This window comes from Corapipo altera, unplaced genomic scaffold (assembly GCF_003945725.1).
Source record: "Corapipo altera isolate COAL_440 unplaced genomic scaffold, ASM394572v1 54, whole genome shotgun sequence".
Taxonomy (NCBI): Eukaryota; Metazoa; Chordata; class Aves; order Passeriformes; family Pipridae; genus Corapipo; species Corapipo altera.
In genome coordinates, this window is record NW_020884902.1 from 7,961,669 (window position 1) to 7,983,706 (window position 22,038).

Below are 22,038 nucleotides of genomic sequence, written 5' to 3' on the forward strand. Positions count from 1 at the left end.
TATCAGACTATTTTCCTAATTTATTTCCAAATAATCCTTTTGACATTTATTAGGTTAGCCACTAGAGTTAATAGGAAGATTCCCATCCATTTTTGGACAAAGTGTCTGAGTAGAGTACGAGATGTCACCAGATGATTTCCAGAAGAGCGCTGGTAACGATTATTCAGCTGGTGCTACACCTGCTTCATCTGGGGCAAAAAATACGTGTATGTGCTTTATAAATTGTTTTAAAACGGTTCACTGAGTGAGTAATTGCATTTGTGCTCCTTTTGGTTTTCAGAGATTATATGTATGGGTAGAAAGCTGTACACTGTGTTTCCACAGTGCTTTCTCCTGCCTGCCCACCACCCCTGCATGCCTTGCCACGCCATCCTGCAGTACATGGTGTGATCGTGAACGTGGGCCAGTGTTTGCACACTTGGGCTACAACAAGTGCCTGGGTCTTTATGAGGGCCCATATTACATATCTAAATAAATAACGTTGCTGGGTAGCTGGAGAGATCTGGTGGCGGTTTTATAAAAAGTTTCAAGGGAAAAACCCCCAGCCCGGCATGGCAGGAGGAATCTGAGTGCCAGAAACATAAACCACACGGGCCTGACTCCACACCGTGCACTGTGGGCAGAGTGTCCCCGTTTGTCAGAGGGATAAGTGTGTGGGACACAGTGTGGAATTCTTTCATTGTTGGGAAAAGGGATGAAAAACAACCTTCCAGCAAGTGAGTAGATTGAAAATAAAGATGAAAAGCTAAAAGTGCTAGAAGTCCAAATGTTTGTATCTTGTTAGATACTTTTTGTTTTACAACTGCACAGCAAAATGGGAATGTGTTGGTCCTTGCTTTTATTCACCCCTTCTGGGCTGCCTGCCTCTAATTCCTTCCCTTACACCCACTCCATACACACACATCATATCTTTTCATAAACAGTCTCAGCTTATTATCCAAGTGGAAACAATGAATAATTTTCTTTTAGGTGATTGAGCTGAATCAAGTCACAGAAGGATCTAATGAGAGCCAGAGCCTCTCAAGGAAAAAGAATGGAAGCAGGATCTTCTCCTTTTGATATCAGCAAGCCTCCAGATTGTGTCACAGTGCTTCAGGTAACTACAGCCTCAAGATGCTGTTTTATAACTGGCCAAAATTGATCCTATCCTTCTGCCTCAGTTCAAGCCCTCCCTTGGGCTGTTTCACTTGCTGAAAACATTCTGGTCTTCATGACAGTCCCTAAACAGAGTCAGTTATTTTCTTCTGAATTTTGATTAAAAGCACAACACTTTGGGACACAGGTAAATTCAGGATCTAACTCTGAAAGGGAGCATATATGTTGCATGGAAAAGCAAGTTGAATTCTGTCCCCTTTGAGTCTCTGCAACAGCACAGAGATCTCCTAAACCTTACCAGGTATTACTGAGATGCAGCCAATCCACTGGGATTTTTTTTTACGGTACAGGTTTGCAGATCACTTCATTTTTCCTGAATGCTCTGTTGCAGCAGAATTCCTTCCAACCTAACTACCATTTACTTTGTAATTAAGCAGAGGAATTTTTGATTGATACTTTCAAATTAAGCAGGCTATTGCTTGGAGGGTTTTCAATAAGTGAGTCCAAAATCAACTGTGCATTTTCTGTGCACATTTCAACCCAGAGGACTGAATATTTACCCTTAAAGCAAAGCATCATTTTAACTAGTTGTTCACTCTTTCCCCCCCTCCTCTCCTCTCTTTTTTTTTTACTGTAGGCCCAATCAAACTTCTAAATGCTGGTACAATATGTGCAATGTTCTCTAAATATGATTATATGTCCTACTAAATAAGGTTAAATGATGCTTGCTTTATAGTCAGATGTTCTTTTGCTTTCTCCTAATAATTTCCTCAGTGCTACTGAAAACCAAAAAGATGAAAAAAAGGTAGTTCAGAATAGTATCTGCCTTTTCAACTACTGGATGTGCTTGTTTTATCATACAGTACTGTTTCTGAAAATTTATGAAAAATAAGACTAATCCGCGATTGTTACTGTGAAATAATTTGGAATATCCTTTCCACGTTCTCAGGTCAGTCCCGGTATGGCCTTGGACGCTAGATGGCAATGTGTGGCTGTGTGTCGTACACGGCAGCGGCAGTAGCAAAAGTCTCTCAACACGAGAGAATCCTCATCTTTCAAAAATATTTGTAATATTGCCCTTTTATTATGAAAACAATTGAAATGTGCAAATGCTGGATTTTTACACTCTAAAAACTTTGCAAACTTTCTTTTTTCCTGCATTATGACTGCATGGGGAACATTTCCTAATGAGTTGGACAGGTGAGTAGAACATTTACTCATTTTTTTGGTGTACTAGAAAGCTCTTCAATCGATTAATCTATCAAAAGAGAGAATTTTCAGTCCCCAACATGCTCTTTGCCTTAGAACTGGAAGGAAGGAATGACAAGTGAGAGTGCTGGCCTCTTCTCTCTCCTCAAATAACCTTTTATTGACTGTCACGACAATGATGAGAATGGAAATCTTAAAAATTAGGTAAAAGCAAAAGGTGTTGGGTAGGAATGGCCACCTTATACCCTTATTTTGAGCTAAAAAGTCATCTTGAAAACAACCAATGCAACCACTTGTTATTTTGTCCACATTTGATTGCTTTTGGATGACTTTAAAAGAGGTGGTTTCAAAGCCACTGATCTGACACAAGCTGACATGTTATGGAAAAGGGCCCGTTCCTGCACAGGTCCTTTAAGGGAAAGGCTGAGTGGGTTTGGTCATGTGTTATTTCTTTTCCATGTCACACCCTACCTCTGCCTCACTGCTTTAGGTCTCTCTCTTAGCTAGTCTATGTGGGTCACTTCTCCTCAAGATAAAACAGTGCCCTGTGTTTGTCAGTTAATTATCTCATTTTTGGAAGTGCAGGCAGAAATAATTGTTAGAAGAATGAAATTATGAGATGCCTTTATGAGTCTCTGTACAACTTTGCATTTACTCTATTATTGCTGTACAAACAAGAGGGAGGTTTGCAATGATGAGGACCCACCAAGAATGTTACAGAGGGGCATTATCCCTAAGATACTACAGACTGTTACCTTCCTCCTGCCCACTGGTGTGTTTTTAGTAGGGCAGAAAGGCTGTCTCTGCCTCTGGGTGCATTAAATGGAAGGACTGTGATGGGCTGTGGTTCCTGCTGTACCGTAGGATCCGTGAGTGTAGGATGAAGGCAGCACTGTCTCATTCTTTCTCTTCTCACAGGCAGTGCTGCTTTCTGTGCTCAAAGGAGAGGCATACCATGAGCAGACAGCTTTATTTCATTGTCTTCTCCAGCCTAATGCAGCATCCATTGCTGCCTTGTGATAAACACCAGCAGTCATTCCATCAGGGAAAAAAAGCCTGAATGGGAAACTAAGACGTTTAGGGCCTTTGTTAATGACCCTTCTCCACCCCTGTTTCTATTTTGCTATTTGTCTCTGCTCCATGTTCCCCACTGGTGCTTTATTTTGACATTTTTGACCCCTCGTGCACTTCCTTTTTTCCACCCATTGTCCCTCTCTCTCCTCCTCTTCTTTTTCTGGTAGAAGGGCATGTCCCTGTGGCATTTAGTTTTGTTTGGTTGGGTCTGATACCAGTCCCCACTGAAAACATTTTGCTTTGGGTACTCAGAACCACCGTGTGTAGGGGTGAACTGTTACCTCTGATGGCTATAATCCTTTATTTCTCAGTGAGGAACACGAATAAGGACAAGCCCTTGCTTAGTGGAAATGAGATTTGGGACTTTCTACAGTTTGCAAACTGATCAACTGTAAAATTAAAACTGAACATTTTGGAGAGCAGTACTAAAGTAAAACAAATCTATCCAATCAGTCATGACTAAATTTTCCTGAGGTTTAAACGTTCTGGGTTTTTTTCATTAATTCAAAATAAAATCAGAGTGCAGACTAGCCACAGAGCTGCCTCTATCCTCTTACAAAGCAATCAGGCTCATTAAACAAGCAGCTATACGTTATGAGCAGATACTGTGCCCAAATGACATCCCCAGTACTTTAGAAGGCAAGGCTCTCTGTTCCTTCCCTCTGTAAGAGAGGCACATGCACATCCCTCGGTGGTTAGAGGTGCTGAGGCCCCAGTGTGCTGGCTGAGCGGGGCACTCACAGGCACTGCTGCTCTGCAGGCACCTCGGGGGAGGGACTCAGCCCACAGCACTGCCAGGAGCCCACGGGGCTTTGCCTTGAAAGACAACCGGGGCACAGACACTGCTTGGGAACAACAGCTGTGTTTTGAGATTATCTCAGGGACCAGATTATATCCCATCCTTACAGAAAGAATTTTTCCTCCCATCCTTCCCACTGATGGCACCAGAACAGGGGACACAAAACTAAGCGTGCTGTGTCTGAGGAGTGTCCGTGCCTCAGGATTCCCAGGTGGGGGGGGAAAACTCCTCAAAACACCTTTTCCACATCAGTTTGTTTTAATAGGAGCAAGATTAAATGCTCTCAAATCTCCTACTTATGTTTGCAGTGAGAAAAGGGCCAAGAAATAGGCGAAGTCCCTCACAGAAACAGGACATCCTGAGCTGTGGCAGATGGACTTCCTTTACAAAGTTTTAATGAAAATTTTCAACAATAGCCCTGTGTATTTTCTTGCAGGGGTTAACACTTCTGTACACACACACTGTGCAATGCTACACAAACTTTTTGAAATAACATACAAAATACCGTGTATATTTTGCTAGAAGAAATGTATTTTGTAAATATATATATATATATTTACTGTGTTATGACATAAGGCAGGATTAGGTAGAGAGAAAATTTCAGGATGTGGGTGGCCAGTTGAAGGTCTTACAGGGAGTGTTCAGTAAAATATCCTTGGAACATAAAATTAAAATAAATGAAGAATAAACGTAACCAATGTATCAGTGAACATAAACAAATCTTGATGCTAAAAAATATTCCAAGGAAGCCAAAGTGCAATAATTAGAAAGAGATAATTATGCTTTCTCTCCTTTCTAGAAGAGATACCTAGGATTTTTGGTAATTTCTTAAATGCATAGCAAAAATAGCTGATGTAAGATGCAAGATGAAAAACCCTTGTTGAAATTTATGATATACAAGAATCTACTCTGGCTGAAGGCTTGTTTCATGGCAATAAAGACAGAGTAAATAAAAAAAATTTAAAATATTTTAAAGGTTTTGTCTGTTATAACATATAAAAATATCTGGAAATATAACATACAAGAAAAGAAAGTTACTATACTGTAATTTAGATAGGAATGGTGGTAAATCAAGGTGTCCAGGAAGGACAACAGATGGATACTGTTCTGATGTTAATTATCTGGTACAGCTCTCTGGAACTCAGTTTAGATTTTGAAGGAATGCTGTGAGATAATAAACTATTCTTATGATATTTTAACAAAATTATATTGTTGTCAAAATGCAGTTACAGCATGAAAAAATGGTTATTAAAAACTCTTTGCATTTTTCTCTTATATGGTAAACAATCTGGTCTCCTAATCCCTTCTGGATGATTTGAACTTCATGTCCATGCTTAGAATGCCCCAGTCATAACTGCAATGGCACCTTCACCCTCTCTTCTTTTGGAGTTTTTGTTGTCCTGTATTCCCAGAAATCTGTGTCAGAATGAGAGGCCCGTTGTGCTGCATGTTCCACAAACAGACCCAAAAGGAAAAAAAGACAGGCCACAAATCTGGTACTGTTGTGACGAGAGGCTCTTCTGTTGTTCCCACCAGCACACGTATGGAACCTTCCCCAGAGGCTTTGGACAGACCATGGCTATAAAAACACAGCACTCATTGGTTGGTTTAAACATTTGGAGTCATTATTTGAACTACAATAAGATAAAGACTTTTTGTTTTTCTTCTCTTCAATGAAAATGTGAAAAGCCTTTCTCATTTTGTATTAGCAAATTGGAACCTAGTTTTGATATTCCCGGGGACAGTGGAATGTGGGCAGGAAGTGCTTGCTCTTGAGGAGAAATGCTATGGTTTGCCACATTTCTTGGAATCCCAAAGCCCTCAGGGTGTATAACTGTGTAAGTTCTACTTTTTGTAGGCAAATAAGACCATCCCAAGTAGGTTACAATTGCATTTAGCACACAATTATATAAAATAATAGGAGAAAGAAATAGCAATGCTTGTGCTAGAAATGTGAATATATGTGGGCAAGGTCTGCGTAAAGATACATGGATTTGAATTCTTACAAAGAGGAAATAAAAACTTACACAAAATGCATATCATACAGCAGAAATATTACATAGTATTTTACTTATGACTTAATTTTTCTAGAGATTTGACTGACTTGCATCTTACACTCTGCCATAGAAGAGTTTTTTACCATAAGCTTGAATTTCCAACTTTCTGAGAAGATTCATAAAGGTTCTGATACACCATCAGAGGAAAAAATAATTGAAACACTAAATGGAATCAGATACATTTTACTGGGGCAGATATTTGCATGATCTGTGCTGTGTCCAAGAGCAGTAGAACTTAAACTGGAGACTTCAGGAAGATGTTGGGTTTGTATCTTGGGTCTGAAATCTTTTGACCTTTCTCGAGTCACTATGGATTTAAATAGACAAATTATGTCCAGAATATTTTTGTTATAGTGTCCTTTAGAGCCCTTAGGAAGAGAAAAGTACATTGTTAATTATTTTGGTGTGGTTGAATGATTAGGTTCAATGGAATGCTTAATATGTTCTGATGGATAATTAGGCCTGTTCTGTTCCTGGGAATGTCCCTGCAGGTATTTGTAGGAGCCAGGTAAGAGGAAGAGGGCTGATAACTGGCCCCAAACCAGGAGAAGGCTCTTTTGTTTTACAGGGTGTTGAGCTCTTGGAGGGTGAAGTTGCACGTGGGGCTGAGGAGGAACAGGATGGGTGTGAGGAGGCAGATGCAGCCATTGCACTGCAGTGAAAGAATTTGAGGGATGTGTTTTGATTCCACACCAGGAGGAGACTTATAGTGGAAAAAAGGAACATGTGGCCCTGTATCTTGACCTTTCTGTTCATTATAAAGCTTTGATTTTGAAGTTTGCATTACCTCTCTAATCAACTTTGATTTCAAACCTAAGCCTAAAGCTCAGGACACAAGCTGTTATATTGCTAACTGGTTTTTTTTTCTAGAGTTGTGCTGCTTATGGGACCAAACAGAACAGCATTCAGTTGTTTCCATTTGGGATTGTCAGTGAAGTGATTGGTTTCTCACAAGTGCCCTGCAGATCCAGTTGAGAGCAATGCTGGAAGAATTGCAACTGGAAACCTTTGAGAAACCAGGCACCTCATTTTCAGTGGTTAAATGTGGTTTCAGGTCTCCTAGAAATTTAATCACAGTCTATAAAATAGTTTGTTAACAAAAGTTGTGATTTTTGGGTTACACGGATGCAGCCAGACGTTGTCACATCTTTAATTTTTGAGGATAATTTAGGAGATTGGGATGTAGTATTATAATAAGACCCAAATGTCTGATTCCAGTCTTATCTTTCTCTGAAAAGGAAGGTTAAAGCAAGTCATTCTTCAGTTTAGGATTTGATGCACGGACTAAAATAAATCGCTTCAGAAGCTTGTTAAATTCTTCACACAGATCAAATTCAGAGTTAAGGCTTTTCTAGGCTGCATTTTCCATTGCCCAAAATATTGAAGTTTATTTGTTTGTTGACTATAAATAACCAAAAGTTATAAATGTATGAAGTTAGCATGCTCTATTAGCATCACTGAAACAAGTAGAAATACCTACTGTGATTTAATAACCATATTGGCTCACGGGTAGGAAAGTCAGTGGGGTAACACCTTGCTCCAGACACTGAAGCTGAGTGCAACACTGAGCCTCTTGAGCTTTTGTTTCCCTTGTAGGTAGCAACACTGAGGAGAAACAGAATAGCTCAGAACATAGGGGATAAAAGCTGATCATCTGAGAGCACTGGGCATGTGACCTAAAACACAAGATGGTTTATTGTTGTGGGTTAGTTATTTTAATTTTGGGGTAGTCCTCAGAGAGTGGGTGGAACTGTCTCTCCAGCCAGAAGAACTCAAAAGGGTATGAGCTCACAACAGGAGCATGTGGGATTTATTCTGTTTTGTTCAAATCTGAGCCGTTAAGCCACCCAGGCCTTTTAAATAAAACTGACCTGTTGAAATGACCATCATACTTTCTGTAACTGAAAACTCCGGGCTAACTCTGTAAAGTATGGGAAGGTGTCTTTTGGAAGAATGAGTGGATTGGGTTCCCAGCACTGGCAGTTAAATTTTAGGAGGGGAATGTACTGTGTGTGCAAACTGAAAAGGAGGTGTAGTTCAAGAAATCACAAGCCCTGTATGTTACCCTTAGTTTTTATTCTTGGAAAACAGTAGGGAAATGAAGTCTTGGCTTCCAGTGATTATAGATTTCTGTTTCCTGATTCCACCTGTGTAAGAACTGTGCTAGTCAATGGCTGGAGTGCAGGTTCCTTTTACTCCCTCCCTGGCAGCTCCTGGGAAGGGGTATGTTGCCTGCCTCAGTGTTTGGAATTTTATTGCCTAGGCTTCTTTTGATCATATTGTTTCACCTGTATTAGATCCTGACTCTGCTGTTGCTTGGGTACAAAAGTTGCACTGGTAAGGTACTCCCTTTTGTGTTAGTCAGCTCCCACTGCAGAGGGGTGTCGAGATGTGGGTACAAGCTGCTCTCAAAGGGAAGAAAACCCATGGCTGAAATTAACCCCACAGGACTTTCTCAAAGCCACACAGGAAACCTGTGAGAGATCCCAGAATAAATCCCAGATTTCCTGTCTCCTCCACTTGTGCTGTAACTACAAGGCCCATAATTTCTTAGCTGAGGAAAGTGTTGTCCAATATTATCTTTCTTTTTCTGCTGTATTGTTGCTTCAGTTTACTGCACTAGTTGCTGCCACATGTCAGGCTGTGGCAGCTCATCCCTATGACTCTTTCTTTGTGGTATTTTGTGGAACATGCATGAGGATTGCACAGTGAACAGTATTAATGCTGAGTACCAGTACTGTCCCACATTTAAGCAAATAAAATTCAACAAAAGGTGCTATTATGAGTTAACCATGGAGTATTTGCAGGTAAAGATAATTTATGGTCTGTCACTCTTCAAAATAAACTACTTGTGCTTCTAATCTAAATAGCATTCAGAGAAGCAGGTTTGATATGTATTAAATGATAGCTGCCTGTGCTAAGATAATACTTATTCAAATAACTCTATCAAAATGCAGGTTTCCTTTTTGCATATGCCACTTTGGAAGGTTGATGCATTCTGTTGTTAAGCATCCGTCCTTTTTAATGAATTATAAATTAATAGATGCAGTATTATCAAGGGAAAGTGATTCATAACTGCATGAGGTGCTCTGAAGATTTTATGACTTTTACTAGGGCTAGGTAAATTGAAACTGGAGTAATTTGGTTTGCTCCTTAGGTATCTCAGATGTTCACATATTCATATGTATTGCTGAATGCATGATCTTTTTTTAGATATTTTGCTGCCAGGTTAAACTTTAATAGTTTTCATTCTGTGCTTCTCAATTTGCTCTCATATGGTTCTTCTTTAGATAACGTTACTTGTACAAATTCCAACTGAAGCAGAATCAGTAATCTTTAGCCAGTCTTGACAGCATTTCTAATGCAGTGCAGCTATGGAATTTCATTGCATCTTCTTTTCTGTCGAAATTGTAGCTAAATAACTGGACAGAAACACTGGGGGGAAATGAGCTTTGCTAAACACTCTCTTCTTAATTTATAGGATGACATTTAGAGCACTTATTAAAGGCGTAATTGTTTTGAATGCAAAACCTTTGTAGACTTCAGTGGGAAATTTCATAAGCAGGAAGCTGAAGGTTTGTGTTTACTGATGTTTAAAACGAAGCTTAACTTCCAGCCCCGTGCAGAGACTGACACAGGGTCTGCAGGAGCTGCTCTGAGTGTAACCTCGGTGGTGCTGAGCCACAGAGACACCTCGAGAGAGCTGCCTGGGCATCTGAGCACTCTCGCCAGCATTCTGGGTCCCAAGAAGCTTTTTCAGTGAGGGAGACATTGGTTCACAAGAGGGCTGGTGCTTTGCCACATCCACTGGTTCCTTCTTAAACCAAGATCAGTGAGCACTGATGTGCAGAGAGAGCCTTTCCTCTGCAGGGACCAGTTACCTCTAGCTCACCATTATCCCTGGTGGATCTTGGCTGGCTCCACACAGCTGTCTGTGCACCGTGCAGTCTGGTAACCATCTGAGCCATGTTTTTCCATGACCTTTACTGTCCTAGTTCCCATTTCAGTGGATAATGGAGAGTCAGCTGTATTACAGTTGTTTTTACATAAGACTGGTCACTCTTTATGGTGGGAAGGGTTACTCTTTGGGGTCAGTGCTACCACTGGTGGCAACATCTGCACCGATTCTGAACATACTGCACCCTGCAAAAAAAACCAGAACATAGCAAATTAAGAAATGACACTGCTCACATGAGCCCTTTACAAGGCAGAAGGATAATGAAGATTTGGAGAATGATGGTGTCCATTTTCGCCCCTTACAGAGCTTTAATGAACATGAGTGTGACATGGCACAGATCCAGATACTGAACCCCTGTTTAAATCAGTGTAAAGTGGCAGGCTCTTAAACCAGGTGGTTATCAAATTATTAGACTGTAACACAACATTAATAGAGTTATCACACACAAGATAAAACTTTAGCCTGAATATGCATTTGAGAAAGGACACACTGTGGTTCTTAATTAATTTTTCATTTTATGAAAGAAAAATCTATAGGTATCCTACCTGTCATCTCCTGATTTCAGTATTTGCTACTCATCTCGTATAAAAGAAACTGAGAGTTCACAGTGGACTTCAAATAAGGTCTGTGAGAACTGGCACCCAGTCTTGAAACAGTTTTCTGTGGCTGCCTCATTTCTGAGCTGGGGATGCCAGACTACATGAGCTTCCAGTGTAAACCCTGATGGGCACAGAGATAACCATTTTAGCCTTTCAGTTCCTCTTAGCAGGGCATCCAGGAAGTCAGTCCTGAGTGGAGGCAGAGTTTGCAACTCTGAATATGTGGTTCAGCATGCTGAGGAGCCTACAACAATCTGCAAAGTGGATACAGTTGAGAGAGGGATATGATAAAATGGTATCTGACAACTAAGAAACTATGTGCTTCCTACTTAGAGGGAAAGATGCTTCTCTTAGCGCTTCCAAATTACTTTCCTTCATCTCTCACCCTTGATTTATAACCATGTTTACTGTAATATATGTAAAATAGTATAGAGTAGCCTCAGAAAACTATAGAATAGATCCAAAAGCAAGGTCTGTGCATGTGAGAGGAGTTCAGACACGCCACAATGTCCCCTGGTCCATGGGACAAATCAGTTCTGGGGACAGTCATGCCAATAACAGGTTTTGAAAATGACTGCAGACATTTGTCTCCCAGCTGCTGGTGCCCAGTGCCCCAGAGAGCCTGGGCAGCCAAGTTAGCAGAGCTCTGAGCTCCTGAACCCTTCCTACAACGATATTTTCATTCACTTTTCTAATCAAGTAAGTACATTAACAGGAATGGAGCAGTCTGCCAAATGACTATATTAATAGGTATGATCATGAATTAACAATCAAGATTAACAAGAGTAGGATAATAATTAATTATACATAAATGTACGTGAGAAACACTTTTGGTCTCTTAGCACTTTGTGTTTTCCTTAGACTAGGAGTATGGAAATGCATTTACAAGCTGTGACTATATATGAATGAGGACGTGGCACTTTCAAGGCTGGAGATTAGACGATACCAACAAATTTTTCTCACCCATAGGAGTCAATTCTGGGACCCATTACTTCACTCCTTATCAGGATAGGCAAAGCACTCTTCTTCCTCACAGTACAGTGGTACATTACCCCACATGTTAGTGCCAGCTTCTGATTAGACCCTTATTAAGGAATAAGGGGAATAGCAGACTGGTCACAGGTCATCTTAAAGGAATAAATAGGTTTCAGAGACACAGAGGATTTTCACTGACAGCACACAGCTCAACTGCTCTATGTTCATTGGTGCCTCCTCTCTATCTTTGTAGTTCAAAAGTACTTATATGTCTCTGTAGCTGCAGAGTTGTTCTTACATCTGCTTTATGAATCCAAAGTGATATGATTAGCAATTTATGTCCTTATTCTGATTGCAATTAAAACAAGTTAAAGAAAATAGGAACCAGCTTCAGAATATTTCATCTTTCACATAATATAATGTAATATCATTTAATAAAGTTGTTTACGATGGTTCTGCCTGGTTAATGAAACTACATGCAATAATGTTACCACCAGGTCTCTTTATCTTTTTTTTAGTAAGTCTGATTTCTTTGTGAAGAACAGCTGTTATGTACTTGGACTATCTGAGTTCAAAGACATAATCAACAAGGCTCATAGATCTGCAGTCAGAAAGCAGTTTAGTTCTGTGAGAGTAAAGATTAGAAATACCCCTAATAACAGCTGGGTGCATCTGGAAGGTTCCACAGCCATAGTTTCTTTCTTTATCTCATTACAGTTGTTGGTTTCTATTCTTATATTTTCTTTCTCCATTGATCTGAGATGCAAATACATTTTAAAAATTCAATATAATTTCCCAAATGAAACTTAACTGAGATGCTATTCAGGATTAAAGGAAAAATACAACCACCATGTAGCTATATGCATTTCACAAAGGAAAGGAAAACTCAAATATTATTTGCTTTCTATAGGGATATTGGGGCATATGCATAAAGCATTAATGATGCATATCATAAAGTAGAATCAGTTAAAACAATGAAATTGTAATCAGCAACATTTAACACAGGCACAGGATTTCAATTTTGCATGTGTAGTGAAGGACATACACTTTCAATTCATACAGCAGTCACCTGCAGAAGTGCCACCCCACCGAGTCAGCACACAGAAGAGCCATTCTCAGTGCCCCTTTATCCTTCGTGTGCTCTCAGCACCCCTTTCAGAGCCAGTTCTGCTGGGCAAGATGGAGCTGGATTCCCGTGGCTGCAGGGAACACGAATCCATGAGCTGTAGCAGGTGATCACCCAGGAGCTGCACAACCAAACTGCCACGTGCTCTGCACACGAAGCAGGTGGCTGCAGGGTCACCTCCAGCAAGGCCATCCCGCTTTGGCACAGTGTGCTTTTCCTATATGCAAAAGCCTTAGGGAAGAACATCACTTTACCAGGGAAGGGTCCTGCCATCTGCAGGTGGATGCAATCCCTGAGCTGATGAATATGGATTTGAGGCAGTGCAGCTGCAATGCTTTATCACAACACTTGATAGTCTAACTATTGCTTGAGCTTACTAGTTTGTGAAGTTGTTCATATGTCAGCACTTGCAGTTTAAGATTCCTCAAGTCCTTAATGTCATGAACTATATGGAATTACAGTGATATTTCCCTCCCAAATAATCTGTACCATTCTCCAATCTCTGTACAGCAACCATCCAAAACTGTTGGGTAGGAATTTTTTCCTCAATTCAGTATGTTTTACTCAATTACATGCAAACACGTAGTAAAGTCCCCTAACTGCTGATCACTTTTCTTTATTTTAATAATTATTTTTAAAGATGAATTAAATTATTTTATAAAGATTTATTATTAAACCACACGTACTCAGTGTTTTAATGTAGGCTGATAATCATTTGTGTAGTATTCCTTGGAAAGGAAAATAAATCACTCCTCTTTTAGAATAATGTGTTATTGTGCCACTTTGGGAAAATAGTTTATTTAAATTATTTTCCCCAAAAGTGTGAAAATATAAATGTAAAAATTAACAGTAAATAATCCAGTACAACTGCTTAGACTACCAGCCATGTCCCAAAAGACTTTAGACAAACAACAGAAGGTGATTTTGCTTGCAGAATTTTTTAGCCTAAGCTCTTTTTAGTCTTCAGAGGCATAGAGGCAGTAACCCTTGCACATATTTGCAACAGGTAAGAAAAGAAATTATTTTTTTTCTTCCAATTTGCAGCTTTACAAGAAATGCTGTGGTGCTTGACTTGATGCCTTGGAATCACAAAAAGCGTTTTTAGTTTCATTCCAATGAATGTTTTCTCTTGGCAAGGTTTATTGCTTCTAACAGACTGACCCCATCTTAAAAATCTTCCAGAAACCTTCTTGGTCTAGAACTGAGTTTGGAGTTTGTGCAGGATTAAAAATCAATATTCACAATGGGAAGCAGTAGCCATGAGTAACAGAAAGTTGTCATCCCTTAATCCTCCTTCTGCCCTTCTTTGAGCTGTCTTTGCTGCTTCCTCAGTGTGAAGAAGAAACTAGATCTCAAAGCTACTAAAAAGTAATTTTTTAAGACATTCTTCCCTCTGAAACCACCACTCTCCTTTACTGAAAAGGCTGCTTTATGTAGCATCCCTGTTCTCTAATATTCTTAAAATGATAATGAAAAGAGCAGGGCATATCTGCTGAGTCAGCTGTTGCTTTATTATAAACCCAACTGGGGGGGTTGGAGAGGGGGGAAGTAAAAATACTCTGGTGTAGAGAGTTCATTGCAGAGTCAGTTCAATAAAACTTGTGCTTCCCAGTTCTGGCAATGCATTTGGACATTTCAAAGGGCTTGATAAACAGCAATAGCCTTGTCTCCCACACATTAAAGCTTCATCAACGACATTATATGAAAAGAAGAAAAACCTGGCAGAACAGTAAAGCAAAGGGTAAGGTGTTCCTTAGATGGGTCAAGGTGCTCTGAGTTCCTCTTGCCTCACTGAAATAACAGCTTTTTTTTGTCTGGCAGCAGAACATCTGTAACCTCTGTCTGCATCGAAGCAGCACATCTGTTCACAGTTATGGGTCAGTACCAGACGGGAAGCTCAGTTGTGCTGCACTCGGAGATGCTGGATCATAGCTCACACAAAGCATTTCTAAAACTTTAATTAGTGGAGGAACAGGAGGATAAAATGAATGCAAGTCAGATCCATGAGAGTTAAAACCCCGAACAACTGCTTTCAACCTGTTGAACATCTCGATAGGCAACTATCATAGGGGTTTTTTTAATTGATTTTGGTTAAAATTCCTGATTCGAAAAAATACCAAGGAATAAAATTTTTATCAATAATGCAGCAAAGCACACGATGAGCCTGGTGGGTTATCTGATTATAAGGAATTCATAACACAGCATATTTTCTGAAGTTATTCCTGTCCTGTCAGCCCACAGCTGTTGCAGTGTTTCCCTCTGTCAGGTAGCTTCTTGGGAATACTTCTAGTTTTAGAAGGAATAGCATACAGCACACTGTTTGCAGTAACATTAAAATCAGTCTATTGTTGCTAGAGTTGCCCTGTAAACAACACGTTTATTTGTTTTGGTTCTCTTACCTTTGAAAAAATATTTTGAGAGGATTAAGGTGTACATTTTCAGTCCTAAAATATGTAGGCCTATGCAGATGCAGTTTTCTAATTATAATATCTGCTCTGAATTCAGTTATTCCAAGTCTGCTTAAACTGGAAAGCAAAAATATTTCAAAAGAATGGTAGCAATGAAACCGTCAGCCCTGTGGCAGGAACGACACATTAGAAGGCAATTTAGAAAACTAAAATTTTAAATACCTTTGTGTTTCATAACATCACCCAATTACTTTGTTTGAAAGAATTAATGGCCTTGTTTTGAGACACAGTAATATTAGTACAAAGTAGACTGAGCTGATGGGGTTTTTTTGATTGATTCTGCTTCTTGATAACCTTAACTATGAGGCTGACCTTGCTCTCCACCTTAAACCCACTTAATATAGTCCAGTTTTATTGCTGTAAGTTAGAATCAGCTCATAATACTGAAATTTGACTGTAGGATGCCCCACTACCCAGCTGCTGGAAGAATGGTTAATCTCTAAAATAGGAAATTGTACTTCCATTTTCCTACTTCCTCGAAGCACAAGCACTTCAGCATTTAAGTGTTCTAGCAATGTCTATTTTTTGACCTCTGAATTCCACCACAAAGCCCTTGAAGGAAGGTCACTGCTGTAGACAACAGCTTCTAACACACCAAAAGTTGTAATTCCTACCACAAATTAATCTGATGACTGATCTTTCATTCTTAATTGATAATGGTGACTTATAACAAGCCATGACATTGTATGCATTCATTTGTGTGGCAAGATGGGCTTTATAACTTCAGGAAATAATGTATAAAATATGACTAGGACATAAAAATGTCTAATTTATTTAATAAAGACACTTGGGATGTTTATAAGGTACTCGTCTCTGGTTTAATGCTCTTCTAATTGCAATTAATAAAATTCCTGCCCTTCCCAAAGTTCAAAGGGCAATAATATTCTTGCTGAGTAAGTTGTAGCTGAACCTGTAGCTCCTGAGACTCAGGTACTATACAGGGCAATTTTGTCTCTTTCTCTGTTGAGGGAATTTTGTCTGCTATGTCTGTCCACTTGCCAGTCACATACTAAACACTAGACAGTCACTACTTCTGCTCTGATGCAAAAGCTTGAACTTATGCACGATATTTATTCAGTTAGACATGGAGAAATTATTCAAAGATTGTTGGACTGTACAACTCAATCCTTATAACGTGCTTGAATATCAGCATTTTTTCCTGTGTAAAGTCCTGGGTACCTTCAAAGTGCATAAAAAGAAAATTAACATTGGTAATCACAATGAGTCATCATATAAAACCAGACAAAAACATTTGAAAATATTTAAGTATTTGTACTTTTATAAATAAATGCTAGCAGTTTAATACTTTTAAGTATTTGAATAATAACAGTTTAAGGTTTCAATTGACAGTAAAGCTCTGAATGTGAGACCCTGGGATGAGGGAAGAGCTCTCAGCATGGATCCTGCTGTTTTGCATGTATCCTATTAGGTTTGTGCGTTTGATAAACAAATTTTCAGAAAACTGCCTTCAGACATCACTTTCCAGAGGTCTTAGTGCACAGCCCCACTGATGCTCTATAGGGATTGCTGGCTTGCTCTGAACTGGGTGCTCCAGCATCTCTGTTTGATGGCCAGCACTGTTGACCTTCTCACCTGCAGTGCAGACACCCTGGAGCATGTTCAGGTTTGCACATTGCTGCAGTCAGGAGGTACTCAGCAGTTAAGGCTGACCTTGTGCTTAGGCTGTGGGAAGAAGCAGATTAATCAGTCTGCTTTTTTCAACTTTCCACAAGCAAGTTAAGATACAGGGAGACTTTTTGCAAATAGACACAATTCTATTTCTCTACTTCCCAAGTTTTTTGAAGGCAACTACATTAAGACTACCTGAAGTACCACAGAAATAGAGCCTATATAAAAAAATATTACTTGCTGGGCATAGTCTGGAGAAAACAGCCATGAAAAGCATGAATTTTAAAGGATGAGCAGAAATTCAAGCATAGCAGGTTATTCCAATTGCTCTTGTGGCACCAAGGTCAGAAAGTTACACAAGAGGCAAAGGGGGCCTAGTTACAGAAGATAGTTCTCCTAGTTTTCGCTGTGCACAAGGTGAGGGAGAAGAAGAGCCTGTCTGTGATCATAATAGAAATAGAGCCTGTTATCTGCATTAACAAGCTGAGGTCAGAATTAGAAAATATAAACTAGGAAAAATTGATCAAACTGTATTTGAAGGCTGTGAATGAGACTGAAGGAGTTACCATAGCCTATGTAGTTAGATTTCAAGGCTTCTTATAACAGCTTGAGTTCCTCTTAAAATATGGTTTTATCCTCAATGAGTAGGTATGCTGTCTGGCTGGAGATACCAAAATCTCAAAATACACTGTGGGCTGCAATGGCTAAAAAAAAAATTGTTTCATATATTTCTTGCGATTTATTCAGAGCCGGTAAGTTTTCATGCTTGCTTTCTTAGGAACCTGAACTTTGATAGCAGTTACTGTAAGACATGTGGCAAGGTCCTTGTTAACTTCAGGTTTGCCTAATTACCAAACAGTACAACAGCACAGATAACACTATATTGAGCAGAGTCATTCAGAAAATGTACCAGAAAGTTTCATGTGCACCTGCATGCCTTGTTTATGTGGTTGATGCTGCATGGTAAAATACATTGGAGAAACCTGTAAAGATTTCTTCTGGAAACACAGTAGCTTATGGAAAAGAAAGGGGGGAAAAGTGTTGAGAATACTCAAAACGTGGAAGGCAATGATTTATATTGATGTTTAAGGCTGGAGAGAAGCATGTGATTGTTTTATCAAACATTAGGAGTTTTCCCAGAGAAACTTGGCTGTTTTTCTTGATAAGCGCACAGCTGACTAGTTGCTTTTCACTCTAGCAAATTGATAGCTCAGTTGTTGATTGATAGCTCAGTTTATTGCAGAAGTAGCCTTCTTGCTGCAGATGCAGCTGTGAATTCTAATCAACTGAAGCAATTAACAGCTATCTCTGTGGCTGCAGAGGAGCCAACTGGAGAACCAAATGTACTGAGAACAGTCTTTTGCAGATAACTGAGAAGAGCGAAGTCATGCCTAACATTTACTCCCTATAACATTCCCCTAAGTTCCTATATTTAGTAACTGGATTTGTCACTGTATTACTTGATCAAGATTTCTGTTTCCACTATATTTAATTTTACTTTGTTGGGCAATCAGTAAGTGGGATTAAACCAGGAAGATTGCGATTAGGTTAAATAACTGACTTCCACATTTTCAGTCTGAGTACAATATAAGTATCCCATGTCCCAAGTGGACTTTTAAAGATTGTCTGCCACAGGCTTCAGTGAGAGCAATCTTGATGCTAGGAAAAGGTAGAGTAGTTGGTGGCAAAGTGACAGAGTAAAGAAACACGGGTTCCAAAACATTTGCTTTCCATAAAGAGGGGAACCAAGGATCTGACCACACATCATTCTATAGCCCCTGGCACCTTTTCAAATGTGTAAGACTGTTAACCCTGGTGTCCTGACCAGAACCCATCTTGCTTAAATAGAACTTGCCAGTATTAACTTCAGTTTTTGTTTCACCTGGTTATCATGGGGTTTTATTTCCTGTCCTGGGTTTTTAAATCATAACCATACTACTTTTCTTTTTGAAAAGTATCATAAAAGAGTGGCCAGCTTTAAGATTCTACACATTTTATTTTGTCCTGATGGCTGCAGATCTTAATGGGCCTCCTCCTCTTGAGAAGGATCCGAGACCAATTCTCCAGACTATACCACGTCATATAAATCCCAAAGTCAGTATATCAAACAATAATAGTGTAAAAACTTTTCAGGATTATGTCTTTGCTATTTGGTGTTCAGATAGAGAAGTTTTAGAATTTCACACATGGTAACTGCTGATACTGATAGTCATGTGAGTAAGAAGAGAAAAGCAGATGTCATTTTTCAGAAGTGATTAACTACAATATAAAAATAGTATCACTGAGTACAGTCAGTGGCCTACAATATTTTTCACACACAATTTTTCACTTTAATATCTGTTGAATTCTATTCTCACTGAATGGAAAAAGGTAGCAGTTACATGAAAAAATTACGATCAATTATTTAAGCAAATGATGATATAAAAAGTTTATCTTATACGAGGTTAATGCAATAATATCCCTTCTTTTTTGTATTTTATATAAAGAAAAAGAATTTCCTATAAAAATCATATATTAAAAAGTCAGGTTTTATCAACATTGACCATAACTCTTACAGCTGCTACCCTTAAGTGCAACAAAGATCCACAATAACTTTCACAACACTTGCTGTTACTCATATTTGGATTTTCATTATCTCATTTGCATGATGCGTTTGCAAACTGATAGGAGAAGGGAACTGTGCCCAGGTTTCAAGAACTGGGGCCTGCCTGGCCTCCAGCTGTTCCTGATCTTGAAAATTGCAAGGCTGTAAATCAGCAAATTAAGATTTACCAGAATAGCTGAATTCTGCTGTCTTAGAATTGAATTAAAAGAGATTAAGGTTTGCTGAGCATTTTAATCTGGCAGTGAAAGAAATGGTTATTGATGCTTATGTTTTTTAGTGTTCAGATAAAAATTTAGGAAATATTCAGATATGCTCAGGACAATATAAGATTATATACAAATACATTCACTGACGCCTATGGGTAGTGTCGCTTGGTGATTTGCTAAAATTGCTCATCAAATACTTATTAGGTAATCTTTCTCTTTTTTCAGAACTGGGCAAAGATAAGATTAATAGGGACATTTCTACATTCTAAAAGAAAGTACCTTGATATGTAGTTAATCTTGCTTTTGGAGCAGAGGTGAGGGAAATGACTGATTTAATCATTACTTTCTTTTGTATAAAGTGAAGCCCATGCTCTAGGCTACTAGAACATACCTCCTAATTGAAATCTAGTTTAGGGTTGCTTTAAAGCACATATTTAGCTTCAAGAATTCAACCGAGCATTTTTCTGGATCTCATGTAGCTGTTCTCTTGTAAAATACCCTAAATCTCAGCTCCTCTCAGTGGTGTGCAGGTCCCCGTTCCTGCCGGGGCACTGGAGGGCCCTGTCCCTGCTCAGCCTCCCTGGAGCCTCTGGCCACACGCGCACCCCTCTTGTCCGTGAGCCTGGAGCCCTGTTCCAGCCCAGCCCGGAGCCGTTCCCACGTGCCCCACTGTGCTGTAGCAGTGTCTGGCTGCATTCTTGTCTTGCCCGTGCCTGTGTCCAGCCATGGGCGCCACTGCTGCGAACTCTGATGTGCACATTGGTTCTGGGCCTGACCCTGGCCCTGCCTCCTGGCTTTGGCCTGCCCAGCAGTCCCTGACAGTGGCTGACCCTGGTTACCACCACCGAGCCTGATCCTCATGCTTGACTTGTGCTGCTGACTGAAACTCAGGCCTGCCTATCCCCATGATCTTCCTCGGTGATGTGGAGATGTTCAGGCTGGCTGCCACCTCTGGCAGTGCCTGCCGTGCTGGGCTCAGGGCAGACCCTGCCCTGACAGCTGCCTTATTGCCCTCAGCTCCCCCCCTTGGCACAGCAGTGGGTCCCGCTGCTCCCCGCCGGTTCCCTTCAGCAAAGCAGTTCCTTTGTTTGCTTGCAGAATTCACCAGTGTCACCTGGTAATTTAAAATGCCTAATGACATGGTAAGGAAATTTTGGGTTTAAAAATCCATTCATCATGGGCAAGAAGTTTAAACTCCAAAATGAGCTAGAGGCTTCTCGAGTCAGTGAATTCAGAATCTAGCAGTTGAAAACAGCTGTATTTCATTCAGAGTAGTCCAGAGAAGATCTGTTCTCTTTTCTCTCATAGATGCTAAACTGTATAACTTCCTCTAATGTGCAATAATATCCATCCAAGCTTTTGTGTGAGACAAATTGCATGGTGTGGGTTACATACAGAAAAGTAGATAGGATGGGGAAAGGCAAGCCTTTAAAGTCTGGCAAATTTAATCCCCATTTATCCAAAGTTAAATTAAATGCCTTTGGATCAGTAGTACATTGTTTGTAGATGTTCTTTGTCTAGTTTCAACTTTTAATAATCAAGACAGCTTTCCAGGAGTTGACTAAGCCATGCATCCAGCTCTTTCACTTAATTCTCTTTGGAAAACTGATTCAGAGTTCTAAAGCCAAATTCATACTGGGTCAAGCTCCACTGGTGGCAAGAAATTTCCACTGGTGCAAATGTGACCTAACTTTAGAGCTATCCCTTTATATAAAGCTTTGTGTGTGCCAGCCCACTAGCAGGTGGGTCAGAAACAGTCTATTCATATGGTTGCTTATAACTATAAAAGCACTAATTATTTTAGACACACATATACTGGTAATGCTTATGATAAATTTTGTTTCCTACTTGCTGTGACTAATGTTTACCTCATTGCTTTTTCGAAAAAAATAAAAATCTCCTCTTCCATGCCCTAAATCCATTAAGTTTTATTTGCTATCCTAGCACAGAAGAAATTTCAAGAGGGTAAAAATAATTTCAGGATAGCGAAATGCCACAGTGGTTTTTTTTATTCCATCCAACAAACAGAGAAGTATTTTAGCTGCAAAATACTTGGTCAAGATGTACTGCTGTACCCAAATAAATTCCCTGTGTTTGCCAAGAAAAAAACAACCCTGCAGAACAAAAGAAAGTTTGGAATGAATAAAAAGTTCAATAGGAGTAGATACTATCAGAACTGCTCTTTTACTTGAAAGGAACATGAAAAACCTTTTGTAGTGTTCCTCTTAAACTCTTAGA

The 22,038-nt window shown here is 39.6% G+C and overlaps 1 protein-coding gene across 1 annotated transcript in view; it reads left to right on the forward strand.

The window, feature by feature from the left end:
- PIK3CB (phosphatidylinositol-4,5-bisphosphate 3-kinase catalytic subunit beta) overlaps nucleotides 1-22,038 on the forward strand; it is a 282,887-nt gene that overhangs the window by 4,825 nt on the left and 256,024 nt on the right. Inside the window, exon 2 of the mRNA XM_027650417.1 lies at nucleotides 970-1,096. The gene's annotated coding sequence lies outside the window, so the exon portion shown is untranslated. The remainder of the gene's footprint in view (nucleotides 1-969; nucleotides 1,097-22,038) is intronic.